We start from the raw sequence: 12,653 nt of genomic DNA, 5'->3' as shown, positions 1-12,653 counted from the left end.
AAGTTAAACTTATTGAATTATAATACTTTAAATTTTTAAAACCATTATAGAGGTTCTATACAATTTAAGGGCTATTTCCGTTTTTTTTTTTTTTTTTTTTAAATAGACATTTTCGTTATCCGACCTGGATCTGGTCCTGTGATGATAGGTTAATCGGGAGTTTACTGTATATTCTAATTCCGTGCTCATAGCTCAAAGTCAATTTAACCATACTAGATAACCTGAGTCGTTTATAAGAAATTACAATATTAAAGTTTTAATTACTTTTTTGGGGGTTTTCAATTCTCTATTTACTATACATATTTATTGATAATGTGTATATGTGTATAACAATGAGGAAAACATCAATAAATATGTAAATCAGCCGTCAAGTCGCCTATTAGAGTAGCTACGCTCGGTCGTTGTTCAATGTCACAATAGAAACCTTGACCTCTTAAAAGGGTATTACTTGGAACAAAAAGGGGGGGGAAAAAATCTATTGCTGTAAGAGGAATAACACGTACATATTTATTTTTCCTGATCAAGGCTCGTGATCACGGAAAGCAAGCATTGCGAAATCAACCAAACAAGTTTCTTCTAAAGCAAAGACATTGAACCATATCCTTCTCCGTTCTTGCTTCAGTTTGTTATTCCTGTCTCTTATAATACTTATAATAATAATAATAATAATAATAATAATAATAATAATAATAATAATAATAATAATAATAATAATAATAATAATAATAATAATAATAATAATAATAATAATAGAGAACAAGAACTTGGTCCCGCGAATGAAAATATCTATTCCGGAAATGAATAAAAATTAATTGCATGAAAATTGTGTGGCAAAGAATGGAGAGAATTAGCTGAGTCGAGCGGAAAACGAATGAGAGGGTGTTAGAAATAGTCGAAAAAGAAAAAAAAAACAAATTTAGATATTGAGAGGAGGAACAGAATCTGGTTGGGACATTGCCTAGGAAGGAACTGTATCATGAGGGACGTGGTAGAGGGTATGGTGACAGGAAAGATAGAGAGGGGGCGAAGGAGACTACAATTAATGCATGATATCAAAAGAGAAAAATCATACGTGAAGTCGAAGGAACTGTATCATGAGGGACGTGGTAGAGGGTATGGTGACAGGAAAGATAGGGAGGGGGTGAAGGAGACTACAATTAATGGATGATATCAAAAGAGAAAAATCGTACGTGAAGTCGAAGGAATTGTATCATGAGAGACGTGGTAGAGGGTATGGTGGCAGGAAAGAGAGGGAGGGGGCGAAGGAGACTGCAATTAATGGTTGATGTCAAAGGAGAAAAATCGTACGTGAAGACGAAGGAATTGTATCATGAGAGATGTGCTAGAGGGTATGGTGGCAGGAAAGAGAGGGAGGGGGCGAAAAAGACTACAATTAATGGAAGATATCAAAAGAGAAAAACCGTATTTGAAGGCGAAGAGGTTAGCGGAAGACCCTGTAGCATGTAAGCGTCTCAGTTGCAGCAAGTGACCTGCCAATAATGGTAGAATTACCTATGATGATGATGATTCTAGCTGCTAGATGCCTATTCAGATACACAAAGAACATACCAACTTTAGTCAGAATTTGCGGGTTTTGAAACTCGTTTTGTATCGTTACTAACTATAGTCTTTTCTAAGTCCATATGTTTTTTACGCTATTCCGTTTAATACAATTACCATCATTCCATTCACTAGAATTTATTTACGATGTCATTGAGGAACTACCAAGAAATTTGTATAAAATATTCGCTAAAAGACGTGCATCTTTAACTGTCTATCATTGGCTCTCAGCTGTTACCGACATGTCTTCATCTCGTATTTTCTTAAAGGGCTAAAATGAATTCACAATAAACAATCATTTACAGATTTCTAAATTGTACTTTTTGTATAGCACATAATGACACATTCTGGTCTGGGTCGGTTAAAGAAAATTTAGGGGGCCTGGTTCCCCTAGTCCCCTGGTTCCGGTCCTGCTTCCTTAATATACGAGTATATTTAACTTGTCTTTGAACAAAGTTTGAATGTTCATCTCTTGAATGTGGTGGAATTATTGTCAATATTGTTGCTCCTTACAATAAACTTTGCAAAGATAGGAAGAACGTGCTGCCATGTATGGGCCGAAGTCGAGTGTTTACAACCACCTTAACAGTCTTTTTCAGCACCGAATTTACGGGAAACGGGACGTATTGCTTAAATTGGCGCACAAATCACTTAATTCCACAGTTGTTTACAAAGTTTCACAAATTGCACCGTTGATTTCTATAAGAGTGTGCTGGGTCCTTTAGAAGCTAAATCTTTGGATATAACGAGAAACGCCCTTTTCCTGAATATATATATATTCAGGAAAAGGGGGCAAAAGACTATACACAAGCGAAGTCGGGAATATACACATTTTACTGCATAAAGAATATTACTTCATGTAAAACAATTATTTTTTGACGGGTATTGCATAGCGTTTTTTTTTTTTTTTTGAATTTTAATTTCAGTAAATACATTAAATACTCTAGTGGGTGATTAAGCAAATCTAATACATTTCTATATGTATTTGGAGGAAGTGAACCCTTTCGAAAATCCAGGAAGCGATTTTCCCTCCTGTGGGTACCTATAAGTATAAGGCTAGTTTTAGACGGAAGCATTTATCGTAGCATTTCTCATAGCAAAAATCGTATCATCGATATCTTATCGTGTAAAGTAGCAAATGCTATAGCATTTCCCATGCCATGGCATATCCTATGGTATTTCTTGTCGATAGAACCTGCTCTATTTCGTAGCATTTTCCCCAGCATTTCTGGTCCGATTGCAGCGCCGTGGTGTGTTAAAAGAAGCGAAAGATTTTGTGCCAAATATCCATGGTCTTTGTTTTGAGTGGGAAATTGAATTGTAGTAAAGAAAAATGAGTTGTAGTAGGGATGCTTTTTGTCCACATACTTCTTTGTGATTTTCGTTTTTTAATATGGCCGGCGAGAACTGCTGTTACAATTACTATAGCTTTAGCTACTTCACGCTTAATTTCAGAGCCATAATTGCGCTCTTCTCCAGTGATTTGTTTGCTACGTCACGACAGATGCTGATCAAAATGCTACCGTTTCAAAGCACCATATACTTTTGATGCCATAGAATATTATATGAAATTTTTGGCAGCATATCTGCTATGAGAAATGCTACGATAAGTGCTTCCGTCTAAAACTAGCCTAATGTAGTAATATACTATGACATTTTGGGAATATGAGTTTCCAAATACTGTGCTGACTGCTGACTTCTTACAGGCTTTTTCTTAACATCACAATTATCCCGTTTATTACAGATTAGCTACAGAGTTACTATTGCATATGTTCTATAGCAGAACTCATTATACTATGAAGTACTTTTTTAAGCACAAAGAAACAGCAAAAAAGCTAGAGTTAAAATTGTACAGGATAGAGAATTGTGTCAAGAGGAGCATCGGGGATCGTATCTGCTTATATCATAACTCAGATATAGTAAACCCTTTAGATAGCAAAATCAGAGTAATACGATAAAATAGACGTAGCATTAATAATAATAACAACATTATAAGGTAGTGTCATTCTGTAATGTTTATTAAAACTGTTTAAAGAACTTAATGAATTTAACGATGACCAAAATGAGAGAAATGTATACACACTAAAGTCTTGATTTGTGTCGAACCCAAAAAATGTCGAACCAAGAACATTACAATTTTATTCTCCTTTGTAAGCAAAATGTGCTTGCCATTTACAATTTATCCATGTAATTAACTCTGTGATAGAATTAAAATATTAATGTTAGGATTACAGAAAAAGATGCAAATATTGAATGTCTAATATGTCTAATAGGTCTATATATTTGGATCAACAAAATTCGAAATGTGTTAATGTTAGAATAGAACCAATTCAGAAAGTAGGCCTCATCATTCCAGCAAACTAAAAGAAAGGTTTTTGACTGTTAGATATTAGAAGCAAATTAGAAAGCTAACTACAATAAAAAAATAAAAATAAAAATGTTTAGTTTAACGTAACACGATTATGCACCTGGTCTAAGGAAGACAGTGATGATAATGATAATGGATGGGGATATTGCAAGGAAACGGGAGACCCCCGAGAAAACTCATGCACATGGTGCTTATTTACCACAAAGCCCCGAGCTGGAATTGAACCAGGGTCCCAGAAGTGAGCGCTCTATCACTGAGCCATCACAGTCTCAAAAAACTAAAAAGTTAGTATACTATTTGGATATAATAAAGTCAAAGGGTCATTTCTAAAATGCATCGTAGAGATTACAAATTAAAAAATGTCAAAAAAAAAAAATATGATTGCCAAAATTTAATAAAAAGTCAATCAGTGGTTATTTTTAAATGATCGCACTGAATATATTATTTAAACTTATTTTTTCTCATGGCATATCTTTACATAGAATGCAAAACATGTATGTACTATTTTTCAATTACGGAATGTAGCCTTTTTTCGATTGAAAATTAAGGAAAAGCAAATTAAAACCAATTTTTAAAAAATTTGTTCATCTTTTATTATTGGGTTATGCTGCTTTTTTTTTTTTTTTTTTTTAAAGCTTTACTTCAGATACAGTGAACGAGCTCATCACCTTCAGACTCCAACTTACGACTTTGTGTGTGTGGGGGGGGAAGGGGTACGAGTAGAAAGTTCTAGGGGCAAATTATTAGGGAAGACATCACGAGGGACAAAAACCATGTAATGTTTAAAAAGCTTTATTTAAACATAGTTAAGATTATTCAAGGTTTAACAATAATAGTAATAGTAGTAATAATTGATTCCTATTGGTGTTGAACAATAATCATAAGAGTCAACTTCTGTCTAATTGATTGGGAAAAAAAATATTATATATGACACTGAATGTTAGGACTCGACGAGACCAATTTTATCTTTACTGAAGATAATACCTGTAAGCTATGTTTAACTAAGACAAAATATGATAACGTGATGTTAGTATATATGTAATATAATAGGCTTCAATATCATATATATAATAGACAATTTACATGACAAATGAATGTCAAATTCAATTACCCACCTATTGTATGACAAAATAAACAATAACTCTTGCACATGAACAATTATTATCCAATCATTGTACTGTAATTATGTTAAACCGGTAATATTAAGCTTACGTGTGTTACAAAGCTTGAGGGAGTGTTTGTATATTAGGGTTAATTGTCGTTTTCTGGCAGATACATGATATGTCTAAGGCGATCTATCAGCAGAGACACGAGATACGAAATGTCATAAATTGTCACGATATATTGAAATAGGGGTGTCCATAAAGAAGGATCACGACTTAAGGTGCGTCGCTCTACTTTTCTGAGTGGAGTAGAAAAGACAAGTAATTGAAACCAAATGAAAATATATAGGGACCAGGAGGGATGATAAACAAAAATTATAAAGCCTGTTATGGATTATGTGTGAGACATAAGTAGAAGATCAACACAGCTGCTGATAAAGGGCACTCAGCACTAGTCCTCAATATGAAATGAAATGAAATCTTTCAGTTTTACGTCCCACGATTATGCCAGCTAGGCTAAAGAAGACGGTGATGGTGAAAAATGATGGCAATGGTGGAATTAATAAAGTGGGAAAACGGGAGAATCCGGAGAAAATCCTTGAACATGGTGTTTGCCCACCATAAAGTCCACTTTTCGTTCTGATATCTATCGATAGACAGACGGACTGGCAAAACTATTCGAAAAGACTTTCGATATTTATGAATAGCAAAGTTTGGAGTCTAAATAAATATATTGCCCCAATCCCAATCCAATTTAGTGTAACGCTTGATTTGCTTTTAACATTGTTTTTCAGAGCCGCGTCCATATGAGAAAGGTTACACTGTTTTAAGTGGGACTCGAAATATTGTTAAGTTTTGTATCTGAACTGAATTTCTTCAACTGGGAATCAAACTCCGGATCAGCACACAGAAAGCAATATGCATCATGAGCGGATTGGAATCCTTGTAAATCGTTTTAAGTTTTGTCCAACCAAAACTTTCGGACTTGAAAAAAAGCTAGGTTTACATCGTGCGTCAAAACTGAAATAATGCATACAAAAAGTTTACAGTACACAATATTTCCTTCAGAAAAATCAACAGTTACAGTATTATGTACAGATCGCATCCCAACATCATGAGCTTTTACATAAACAACAACAACAATAATAAAATAGATCTTTCAACTAATATATAGCTGTGGCAGATAATATTGCTATGTTCAACTGGATCAATGCTTCTCAAACTGGAGGTCTTGCTACTGTAAGGAGCTCGAACGGAACAGGCTACTCCAGCGTAATAGACTAACGGGAGTATAGACTAACGAGAAATTGGATTAGGAATTAGATTTCTGGGCTTTCGGCATCTATGGCCATGTTAACCCATCACGTATGAAGAATGACTTCGCTCGCCGATTACACTACTCGGGGAATTGGAGAAGAAGAAAGGAATGGGGAAGGAAAGAAGTGGCCTGAGGCTATTATGCTAGGTACCATCCCAACATTTGTCTCGTGTGAGTTAGGAAACCTCAGGAAACCTTCATTCAGGATGGCTAGCCTGAAAAAGCTATTACACTTTTTCGATCGAGTGTCCTCACCGGGAATAACGAGAAATAGAGAACTAATTATTCAACGTAATTTTGTCTGGAGTATAATCGCAAGTTATATCATCTAAAGTAATAGTTATTACGCTATGAGACAAACGAGAAAGGCATGGAGCTTTTACAGAGTTTGCAAAGGAAGCATCAGTTAAAAATTGATTGTGAACCTATGACGATGCACAGTCAGGACTTCGATTTTGAACTTCATTATTTTTTACTCTCTTGGTTTATTAGAATTTAGCATATTTTTCAGCAGCGAAGCTATATGAGACGTGGACTTATACTTAACGTTAGACCCGAACCAGATAAACGCCCACCGGGAAACGTACCCAAATCTCACGTGCCTAAGACGAGTAAGCTAACCATAATACCACGAGGGCAGGGGCGTCCGAAGAAATTTTTCTAGAAGGTGCCATCTCCATAGTTGCTATTTACGTCTGATATTTCTGGTATTTAATATACGTGGTTTGCTATATTACGTATACATTTTCGTGAGCCAAGGGGGGTTGAACCCTGCCCCCACCTTCGGGCGCCCATACAATAGGCAGTTCAATTCTGTATTAGAGAACCCAAGTTGTTATAAACACAAATAATGTAATCCTCGTTACATATGACTACATGCTTCAGCTAGAGTTTCAGGCTAGTAGTCTGGGGAAAAGGATGTTACTAGCATTCTTAGTTTCCCCCCAAAATTCAATTTTAAAATGCTATATGCACAAATATTGGAGTCACCATTTCCTAGCAGCTCTGTTTCGTAACATTTTCAAATTGGGTATCAAATTTTATCTATAATTGAAAATGTATTTCCATGGTTATAGAATTTTTAAAATGAACCTAACTACTACCGAAGTAAATATGTAAAAAAAAAAAAAAAAAAAAAAAAAGCCGTTAAATTAGTATTACTCTTATTTTAAACAGACTTTTGTAAATCTATGAAATAAGAAAAAAGTATTCGAGACCAACAATGTGCAATATCCTTAATGTCCATCTTTAATATTGTAGTTGAAATGCAGAACAGATGCGCGACGAAGAACGTGGTTTCTATGAAAGTAGAAGTTCTAAATACTGTTTCCATTCGGTTCAGACCAATATGGTCACGGGCGATGTAAAAGTAAGACTTTACACTTTTTTGTAACTACTGTTGCCCGCGAGACGAGACGAGAAAAGAAATGACATTCTCGTCTTGTCTCGTAAATTTGTGTAGAAATCTCGTCTTGAGTCTCGAAAAGTTTTACTCCTCATGACTCCAGTGGCGGATCTAGCCCAGGGCCGGGAGGCCTAGGCCCCCAGTTTTCAGAGTAACGAAAATAATTTAAGCTATTATTTATATATTTTTGAAAGTTTATATTAAACTCATGATATACCTATCATAGTCTGGGTTCTGGCAGTCTCTCCCAGTTTTTACCTTCTAGATCCGCCACTGCTTGACTCGATATTTTTTTTCATTTCGTTTTATAAATTTATGTATGAAAGTTTATGCCCTGATTTTTTTTTCTTAATTTCATTCAAAGGATACGAGAATCCTTTCGCCTAACGAGAGTTCCACGAAGGATATTTTATAACAACATTTAAAGCATATTTATTATTGGAGTAGCTATATTGTGTAATGACTTTTATATCTTTCAACATTTATAAATGCTCTTTATTCTTTTCATTATAGTGTTTATATTATGAATCATTTGTCACTAAAACAAAGTTTGAGATCGAAGACTTGAATGAACTACAGTTGCTCACGAGATTCGAGAAATTTCTTGTCTCGTCTCGGATTTTACGAGACGAGACTCGGATTACTTCTCATACCGTTTTCGAGACAAGAATCGAGAATGAGAAATGTTTTCGTCCCGTGGGCAATATTATTCATGACCTCAGTGTTAAAAGAAACTAATGTGGTCACATTACTGCCGCCTTTATTTTACCAAAAGGTATTCATATCACAGAGATTGGTTGAACCCAGAACCCATATTTTTAACCACCCTGACATTACATTTTTCTCATCGTCCTGTCGCTACTTCCGTTGCATTATTTTTCTGAAATTTGACTTGTGCGAGACATTACATTTTACCATCTATTTGACAGCTATTCTGCAAGAGCACAAGGAAAATCATAATGTTGTACATCCAGAGTTGGCGTGGGTCAATGAAAACTTGAGCCACGACTCACTGACCCACCACCTACCGTGACCCACGACCCACTGGCCCACAACCCCCCGTGACCCACTTTGACCTACCACCCACCATGACCTACTCTGACCCACCACCCACCATGAACCACTCTCATCCACTGTGACCTACTCTGACTCACCAAAATCCATCGGCATCAACTCTAAACACGATCCACGGCCTCTTCTACTGACTAAAGAGTTTACACTTGTAATAAAACAAGACTGTGAAATTGTCACTAATCGGAGTTTGAATTTCTAGTCAATCGCTCAAGCACCACTCTGTTACAATAACGGTGGATCTGACCTTTACGATATAATATGGTAAAGTGTTTGTCAGTGAGGAAATTGAAACAGTCCGAGGTGGGGGGAAATTAGTGTGTGCCTAAAATACACTTGTAGTAAGAGAGCATTCTTGCAAGTGCTAATTTTCTCAACGCATTCCAAAAGAAATTTCTATTCGCAGGAAAATACCTCTGCACAATATGGAAAAGGTTATGGTTTCTCAGTTCACAGTATTTTTCTCACAAAAGACTTGAAAAATTAGTTTTTCATAGTGTATGAAGGTGCTCGGGTATCCTAAGTGAGAGTATCTCCATAAAGTATGCTCATAATTGTAATTTGTGTAATCACTAAAACACAACGTTAAATTTAAGTTACAAATATGCATAATTGCAATTATTATGAATATTTATTCAAAGTAGTTTACCTAAAGCAAAGAAGAGACTTACTAAAAATTAGGTACAAAGTTGAATAACACAAATAAGCCATTAGCAATACAAGTATACATTTTCCATAACTCGTAATTTTCCACCTTAAAACAAATCTGAAATCGGGTTTATTTACTGTTGGCCTCCATAATTTTTTCGTGGTAAATCATCCGCAGCGGAATGATGTCCATCCTTCAGCCAAGAAATAACTAGCACGTCTACTTTGAGCTTGTCTAGCGGTGGGCCATTAACATTGATGAACAACAAGTTAGACAATGTTTGAGCACTTAGTCTATTTTTAATATCAGTCATCTGTAAATTCATAAGGGAAAATCCCCGTTCGTACTCTGTCGTGGAAATTGATAATACTTCTACCGACGTAGAAATTTCCGCAACTTCTCATCGATAATCTGCTTGTTAAACTTAAGTCTGGTAACGATTTTTCTTGGTCAGTTTTGAAATACTCAGCAAGAAGTATCATCTCTCTATCATCATACAACATTTTTTCCATATCGACCGTGTGAGTTGGCAATGTCGACTCATGGAGAACAGAAACTTTATCTATTACGCCTTCGATAGGGAATCTTGTGAATAAATTATAAATTAAAGCCTGATAAACTGATGATTTCTTATTTGTTTATAAATTTAATTTTTGTAATTACACATGAAGGTTTGATGCCATTACCAAGTTCCCTCCCCCGTCTAGAAAGCGAAAGGGAACGAGGTTCCTGGAAAGTGTTCAGAGGTGAATGGGAATTTCTCTCCTTCTTCCCCTTCAATTCCCACACTGATGTTTGCAATGTGCTAAATTATGAGGAATTTCACTTAAATTATCATAGTATAATTATTTCTTTGTTGAATTGTCGATACTTTTCAATGGAAAAAAGGATGAAATTTGAAAGTTCAAAATCAAGGTAAGTAGACCAACGTAAAGGGAAAAAAGGGTAAAATTTTCCATATAATTATGCGTACAATGCAAACTTAAAATTTCCGTGTAATTAAGCTTACAGTACAATTTTTATGCCTATTTTTCTCACAACTTTATGAGTTGATTGTCCTGTGCTAAAAGCGCTCCATATAATAAACATAAGCTTCAGCAATTATTATAGTAGAAAGCAAGGGATATATGAAGCCAAGCACTGTATTTTTTGTTTCTGATTTTTTTCTTACATAACATCGATCGTTTTCGATCATTTTTACATACCAACTCACTACCAATTTTCCATATATAGAAAGTGCTCGCCCCCATAAAGGAGAATTAAGAAAAAAAAAAACGCTAGGGCACATTCTGTTTATTTTCAATAAAGAGTTAATACACTGATTTTCAGCTCCGTAAGTTTAACGGCGTGTGAGATACTAATTTTTTGGGGCAAAAATTCGGATCTTCACTACTTCCTTAGGATATTATGTATTATAATGAAAACAATATAACATCCCAGTTTGGATTAAGGCCTAATTATATACCAAAAGCAATTTCATTTGACTTTGCAATTTGACCGTGATGATCAGGTACACATAGTTACATTCAATTTTTTATATAATAATTTATATATTAGAGTGATTCAAAAATGAATTTTTGCAGTAGTTAGCTCCTCTAAAAACTCACAGGTCTCGAAAGCCAAGTAGTAGTATAAGTCCTATAGCTATTATTACAATTAAAAATATCAATATCCAAAAGTGCCTGAAGTTCTTTTTTCACTTGGTTAGATATACTCACCTCAGGTAAGTAACAAATGGAAAAGGAAGGGAAATGAAGGTCTTGAAAGTAAAATGAAGACAAATTTACCAGTCTTCAGAAGACACTGTCTACAATGCAGTGAGCAGAATGTAGATCATAATGAGTCGGTGGGTCGCAGTGGGTCATGGTAGATGGTGGGTCGCAAGCTGTTGACCCACGACTCACTGACTTACTCAGAAAGCTTGACCCACCGACCCACTGACCCACTCCATTTCTGGTTACTTACGACCCCACATATCAACACATTCCAGAACATACATATACATAACAAAAGTATCAAATTCGTGCATACATACACGTCAAGAACAGCATGAGAGTTAATCAGAGTAAAACGAGGGAATGAATTCCACATCATCGAGGAACGAAACCGGCCTGTCCTGTTGGTAGGTAGATCTTTTACCGATTAACCCATTGGGATTCTAAAGGGTGTTCCATAAAGAAGGCAACGTTTGAAATCCCCGCTATTTCTGTTCTAGTAATTTGGCAACACTGAACGTCACACGATTTTCATCTACTGTTTTTGTAGTTAGTAGTCACAGAGCGCCAATGAACGTTAACTATTTTTTGTACGGCTTAGAATGGAGCGCTTCACGATATTTGTAATAAGTTTTCACTGTGACAACAGGCTGTTCCGTCGTACAAGCTCCATTCCTACCTGTACAGAAAGCAGATTACGATTATGCGTTATTCGGTGCTCCGTGACTACTAATGACAAAGACAACAGACGAAAATCGTGCAGCGTTCAGGGCTGCCAACTTAATAGAACAGAAATGGCGGGCATTTCAAAAGTTGTGTTCTTTATGGGACACCCTTTAATTTTGTCCAGGTGGTGCTTGTTGCAGATTCGTAGGCACAAGAAGAAAGTCAGAATATATACATATATAATGTATTACGACCTTAAATATATTTAAAGTGGGATCCGAACTATGCGAGATATTGCAACTTGAATCTAATACGTTTGAGGATCCAACCCAAGACCTTGAAAGCAAAAATGAGTGCTTCAGCTATTAGACTGTGGCGAATTATGCTTACCATAAAGATGCAAGAAACCTGAGGTACGAAGTGTCAATTAAACTCGGAAAAGTGAAACGATAATAAAGTATTTTATCCATCTGAACTAAAACATATTGTAGTAATAATTCACAAAATATTTGTTGAGATAATAAGTGTAATTTTCTATGGTGAAATCAGCAGTCAACCAACAGTGAGACAAACATCAATGAATCGAGACAAGAACGATACAACGATTTTCGATTCGATACGAGACCAAGTCTGAGACCACGATTTGTTAAACCGAAATGAGACAGAGAGTATATGCAGTCTCGTTTCGCCTCGATTCCATCCTTATCTTCATTTAATTTTTCCCTCCAAAAATTATTTTTATCATTATTAACTTGTACGATACTTATCTCCCATCCCATTGAGCCTACAATTATTAAT

General features: G+C 35.6%; 1 protein-coding gene across 4 annotated transcripts in view; it reads left to right on the top strand.

Moving 5' to 3' along the window:
• The window catches only part of LOC145686182 (lipase member H-A-like), a 68,907-nt gene that overhangs the window by 18,480 nt on the left and 37,774 nt on the right, over nucleotides 1-12,653 (top strand). The window lies entirely within an intron of this gene.

Source organism: Thermobia domestica, chromosome 5, assembly GCF_964235325.1.
Source record: "Thermobia domestica chromosome 5, izTheDome1.hap1.1, whole genome shotgun sequence".
Classification (NCBI taxonomy): Eukaryota; Metazoa; Arthropoda; class Insecta; order Zygentoma; family Lepismatidae; genus Thermobia; species Thermobia domestica.
The sequence above is the reverse complement of the archived record's forward strand: the minus strand, read 5'-3'. Positions and strand labels throughout refer to the sequence as shown.